This window comes from Micromys minutus (genome assembly GCF_963924665.1).
Source record: "Micromys minutus genome assembly, chromosome: 18".
Lineage (NCBI taxonomy): Eukaryota > Metazoa > Chordata > Mammalia > Rodentia > Muridae > Micromys > Micromys minutus.
This window is the reverse complement of record NC_137953.1, coordinates 2,897,288-2,903,287: the sequence shown is the minus strand read 5'-3', so window position 1 is coordinate 2,903,287 and position 6,000 is coordinate 2,897,288. Positions and strand designations below refer to the sequence as shown.

Below are 6,000 nucleotides of genomic sequence, written 5' to 3'. Positions count from 1 at the left end.
AAGAGTGTTGGTTTGGTTTTAGGAAAATTCAATAAAGTTGCTTTCTAGTTCACTTAAAAACACTTGGCATACCATCAGACTGTCATCACAAAATAGAAGACTTCAATTACAGCTCCTGACCCTTTCTCCGTTTAGCTCATCCAAAAAACTCGATTTCAATAGTCTAGTTACTCCATGACTCCACCCAAGAACCTAAATAGTTCTGGAGAAAAAAAATCACAGACAGGCTGGCTAGATTCAGTATAACTGCACGGCGACAATCTGAAATAGTCACTCAACACTAGTAGGAAATTCTACTGAAGATGGACTCCCTTGTCTAAAGTGCTTGAAAATCAATGCTTCTGATGGAGGAGTGGGCGGAATATATGTGCGAGTTATCTTGTATATAATATATGTGTGAGTTATCTTTTACATAAGATTCAAACCCTAACACATAATTCATCATTTTTACATTTTAAAACTTATACCCTGGAGGTAAATCTATTCAATGTCTTAGTGACTTATTAGTGTTTTGACTATAACAGGTCACAAACATGAGGGCAGCCTGGCATTTTCCACTTACAATTGCTGTCATACATTCCTAATGTACTTGAGATTTTTGAACTAAAAATGATCAACCCAGGCAATGATTAACATCTCAAAATATAAAATAAAATCTCGTCCTGTGGAAACCTTACTTTCTCCTGCCTCACTGTTGATCCACCCCTCTCTCTTACGGGTCTACCTATACACTTCTCAGAAACGAGGGAAGGGACACACTTAACTATTTCTTTTCCCTCATGAAAATCAGCCCCCTGCTTACCTCTGTACTTCCTGTCTGCTCTCCACAGACAGAGCTCATTTGCGGCTAACGCTGCTTATCATTTCAAAAGCACCTGTTCTCCATCCTGTACCGTTCTCTCCATCACACCATGTCTTAGGAGACCAGTGGGAAGCTCGCGCCCTGAACTGCACATGTCCCTCCAGCTACCATCTGTTTCCACTCTCCATCCTAGTTTTCTCTCCCACTGGAGCAAGGGTTCATTCTCCTCCTCTAACAGCAGCATGTGCTGAGGTTTGGTGCTCACTTCCTCATTGCGCACGCTCTTCTGGAGAGGGCAATAACCACATTAACATGGATTCCCCTTCACTGACACACCTTCCCAATCTCCCTTCTAGAGCTTCCTCCTCTATTACACCTCTCTGTGTTCTCTCACCAAGCAATCTCATGGCTCAAAAATACCACTCATATGGTACTGACCTCCTCATGTATAATCTACAATTGAGAGTAATGCCCTGAACTCTAAACTCAAATCTGCCGCGTGACTCCAATTTGACTGTTAAAAGCTAGCTAATCATTCTCTCATATATATATGGCCAAGTATCTACAAACATTTTTATTGGATATTTTCTGTATTCACATTTCAAATATTATCCCCTTTCCCCCAACTCCCATCCTCCTTCCCCTTGCTTCCATGAAGGTGCTCCATCTCCCACTTCAGCACCTTGGCATTCCCCTACACTGGAAAACACGCCTTCACTGGACCAAAGGCCTCTTCTCCCATTGACGCCAGAGAATGCCATCCTCTGCTGTCCATCTTCCTCCCCATCTAATCTACCACTAAGTCATGACAACTCAACCTCCAAAACATGTCCTAAAATTAAATACAACCCACCATTTCTATTTAAATCATTGTTCAAATGTAAAACTTGCTGCACCAGAGCAATTCAACAGCCTCCAAAATTCCATTATGCATTCACTACCACCGTCATCGTCATCACCACCACATAATCCACACAGCAGTTAAAACAATCTCTTTAATCTGTATTTCATACATTACCACCCAGCTTAAGTCTCTCCAAAGGCTTCTGTATTAATCGGGGTTCTCTATAGAAACAGACTTACAGAATAAATATGTATATATACACATATGCACAAAGGGGATTTACTAGAATGGCTTACAGTTGTGGTCCAGCTAATCCAATAATGGTTGCCTATCAAAAGAAGGTCCAAGAACCCAGTAGCTATTCAGTCTGTGAGACTGGATGTCACAGCTGGTCTTCAGTGTATGCTGGAATCCCTAAGAAGTAGGCTCTAATGCCTATAAAGGAATGAACTTGCAGCAAGAGCAAGAACAAGCTCAGGATGCATGGTAAACTGGTGGACCATTGTCTAACATTCAGTTTCTGCTAAGGCCTAATAGCAGGTTAAGAGCTGTCTCTCAAAAGGAGAATAAGTCGACTGCAGATGATGGCAAAGCCTTGCCTCAAAATCCCAAAGGTCTTTTCTGTGACTCACCAAAAGAGGGCTTCAGACAGCATCTCTGGCCTGCTGGATCATATAGTGGTAGAGCTGCCTGCACAACAGCCTGGACCTGTTAAAGAGCCTTCTCCTGTTACAGGCTCCATGCAAGGCTAGTGGTTTTCCAAGCCATTTGGTATATGGGTCACAGTAATTTACCAAGTGAGGAATATACTCCCTTCAGAATCCAAATAGGCAAACTAAACACTGAGAATATCTCTGCATGCCCCACACCTCTTCTCTCCTAAAAATTTTACTGAGTGCAGTGGGTTGAACAAGAATGGCCCCATAGACTCAAAATATTTGAATGCTTAGTCACCAATGAGTGACACTATTATCTGAAAAAGATTAAAGGATTCAGAGGAATGGCTTTTTGGAGGAGGTATGGCCTTGTTGGAGGAAATGTACAAATGGGGATGGGCTCTGAGGTTTCAAATGCCAGACCAGTCTCTCACTTCCTGCTGCCTGTAGATCCAAATGTAGAGCTCTCAGCTACATCTCCAGCACCATGTCTGCCTGTGTGCCGCCATGCTCACTGCCATGATGATAATGAACAAAACATCTGAAACTGTAAGAAATCCTAATTAAACACTTTCTTTTATAGGAGTTGTTACAGTCATGGTATCTCTTCACAGCAATGAAACAGTGACCAAGACACTGAGGTAGATATCTTCTGAATTTTTCATGTGGTTTTATTTCCCATCCTCTGATGCACATTTGTGTTACCAACAAATCCAAGTGAGTCATGTTCACTTGGTCCAATCAGCATAATGGTGTCAATGTGGTGTACTTTGTGGAAGAGACAGATGATCAAGATCCATTCAAACTGTTATGACACAGAGCTAGACAGCTATTATATAGGTAATATAAAGGTATCTGGAGCATCATAGTGTTTCTTGAGGTCTCCTGGAATCATTGTCAGTTCAGAACCAGTAACCCACACACTGACTAGGACACCCCAACATTATCCCTGATCCCTGACACTACTTCTACAAACACATATGTGCTCAGTGCCCATGGCTTGAGTCTGGAATGATGTGTAATACAGAATCATCATGTACTTATCCTCTGGATGAGACAGCTTACTTTCCTCATCTTGTCAGATTCCTACCCAGAATTAAGGGTGACAGACAGACAGACACACACACACATACACACACACACACACACACACACACCCCTACATTCCAGTAAAAATTCAACACTGACTTCAAGAAAAACACAGCCATCAAGATTCATTCTCCTTCCTTGGAAAGAAAAGATGAAAAAAATTGTAAGCAGCCTTTCAAGTGAATGACTTTACCAAAGCTATTTAGAACACACAAGACTGAACCTACCACTGGTCTTCAGTAAGTTTCAAGCTTAACTCTTCCCCTTTAAAAGAAAAGAAAAAGAATGTTCTAAGTAACGATACTCATATTCCTTGTCATGTAGAAAACTCGGGGGCAGGGGACTCACTGAAAAATCCTCAAACTTAAAAACATAGGCTGGTATTATGCCATGTTTTAAAAATTGGTTTAATTTCAGTATTTTCTGACTCAGTAATAACTTCTACATTAAGTTTTACCAGAAAAAATTTTCATTCATTCTCCCCAAAGATAAAAAACAAACTTGATGGGGGGAAAACTCCCAAAGTTCAGGGGCACCAGGTATAGTAGAGCATGTAATCCGAGCAGTTGGGAAGTAGAGAAAGGAGCATGAGGACTCCAAGCCCATCATAACTAACTAGTGTGGCCCCTGAACTATGTAAGGCCTACTCAAAGAAAAATAAGCAAAGAAAATCAGAACTTAGATAATGCTTCCCTGGATTTCCTATTTTTATAAAAGAAAAGAAAACCTAAACTAAAAATCAAAGTAAGAAAATATGGATTTTCAATGCCTGATTGTGAGGCCTTCGTCTTAGCAGTGTAATTAGCTACATCTTTGGCCAATTCAATTAATCTCTCTGACCTTCAGCTCTTTCTCGTTTACAAAATAGGAAACAGCAATCAATTACAATTTCCCTGAAGTACTAGCTGAGCATTAAGCTTTCCAATTCAGGCACATAATGAGAAAGAGCAAGCATTCTGAGGACAGACCGCAGGTGGTAGTTTTAATCTCCTTATCAGTGTTACCAAGTTTCAGTTTATTCATGATTTTAACACTCTCTTAGAATATGACGTGGAGTTTACAGGTTTACAGTGGAGTAGAAAATTTAAAAATTGAAGTAAGAATTGGTTGGTAGGGAGCTCCCATACCTGTAATCCCAGCACTCAGGAAGCTGGGACGGGAGCCTGAGCTCACAGTGATTACCAAGCCAGCCAGGACAATAGAGCAAGACCTTGCCCCCCCCCCCCGAATCTAATCTAAAACACACAAATCTAAATGACACACAAATCTGAATGAGGGAAAGCAGACAGTGTTTAGGGTACCCTATATTTCCCATTTTCTGGAAATTTACAGAACTCCCCTGGTTCTGTGTGAATTCTTTATGTATATGCAACAATAAGGATACACAGTTTCCATGAGGCTATCAGACAGGTGAAAACATATTTATTTGCATTTTATGTCTTTAATTACAAATCACTTTACCACAGTAAAAAGCAAATGTGAACAGACCTTATAAACCACACAGACTCAGCATTTCAAATATATTTCAGCATACGTCATCAATAACCAACATATACAAAAGGCAAAAATAGCTAAATAAACAAGTCTTAAACTGGAAAAGTTAGAGATCTACTAAATTAGCTTTCTACTGTCCGTCAGCCCTGTTCTTAATAGCACTGCACTATTTTTCCTTCTGAACAAATAACCCAAGTGGAGAAAGACTGCCATCTAGTGATGACCAGTTGCTAATACTTCTTAAAAGATGGAATTGGATGTAACTAAATGAAACTGATGAAAAACATGTAAAAGCTGCATTTGATCAAATCTGTGGGTCCACGGCAGGGGGGTGTAGCTCAGTGGGTAGAATGTAACCTTTCATACAGAAGGACCCAGGACTGCATGAAACTGGGCATGTTGCCAACACTAGGGAGGCAGAGACAGGAGGAACGGAGTTCAAGGCCATCCTCAGCTACAGAACAAGTTTGAGGCCAGCAGGAGCTACCTGACACCTTGCCCCCACCTCCAACCCTCCCCAACCCCCCAAAAAATAAAAGGCAGTCTTAGAAAAGGCCAGATCTTTGAAATAGTATTGTACTTCTCCATGCTTCTGACACAAAATGCACAACAGTTAAACAAGACTATAGAACAAAGGAACTTGCTTATCTATCCTATCACAAGAATATTCTAGTACTGTAAAAAGCAAGCAAGAAGAAATGCTTAGACATTAACTGTGATTTATTACAGTAATGTTGACTCAAGTAAAATGGAGGCCTGAAAGTCTGATTTCCATAACCTCCTGGTATACCAAAGATGTTTACAAAGGTATAGTCGTACATCCTGGTGTGCTCTGCTAATAATACGCTTTGCTACATCATAATGGTTCCCTATCCCTCTCCCGCCTAGATTTCAAAAGCATTTTTTAAAGGCTTTTAGCTGGTAAAGGGACACTTAAAACTTGAATTCAACAAACATTTACCATTCTCCTACATAAACCACTACAGAAGTGTATGACTTGCATAAAGCCAAAATCAGTTTCAATCTGCTTTTCCAAAGATGATGAAGGAGTCATACACACTCATAATCTCTGTGCTCTGTACTGAGGTCAGCCAGCACTAAAGGGAGGAGCTTGT

General features: G+C 40.6%; 1 protein-coding gene across 1 annotated transcript in view; it reads right to left on the bottom strand.

Moving 5' to 3' along the window:
- Window positions 1–6,000, bottom strand: part of EXOC6B (exocyst complex component 6B) — a 409,205-nt gene that overhangs the window by 356,733 nt on the left and 46,472 nt on the right. The window lies entirely within an intron of this gene.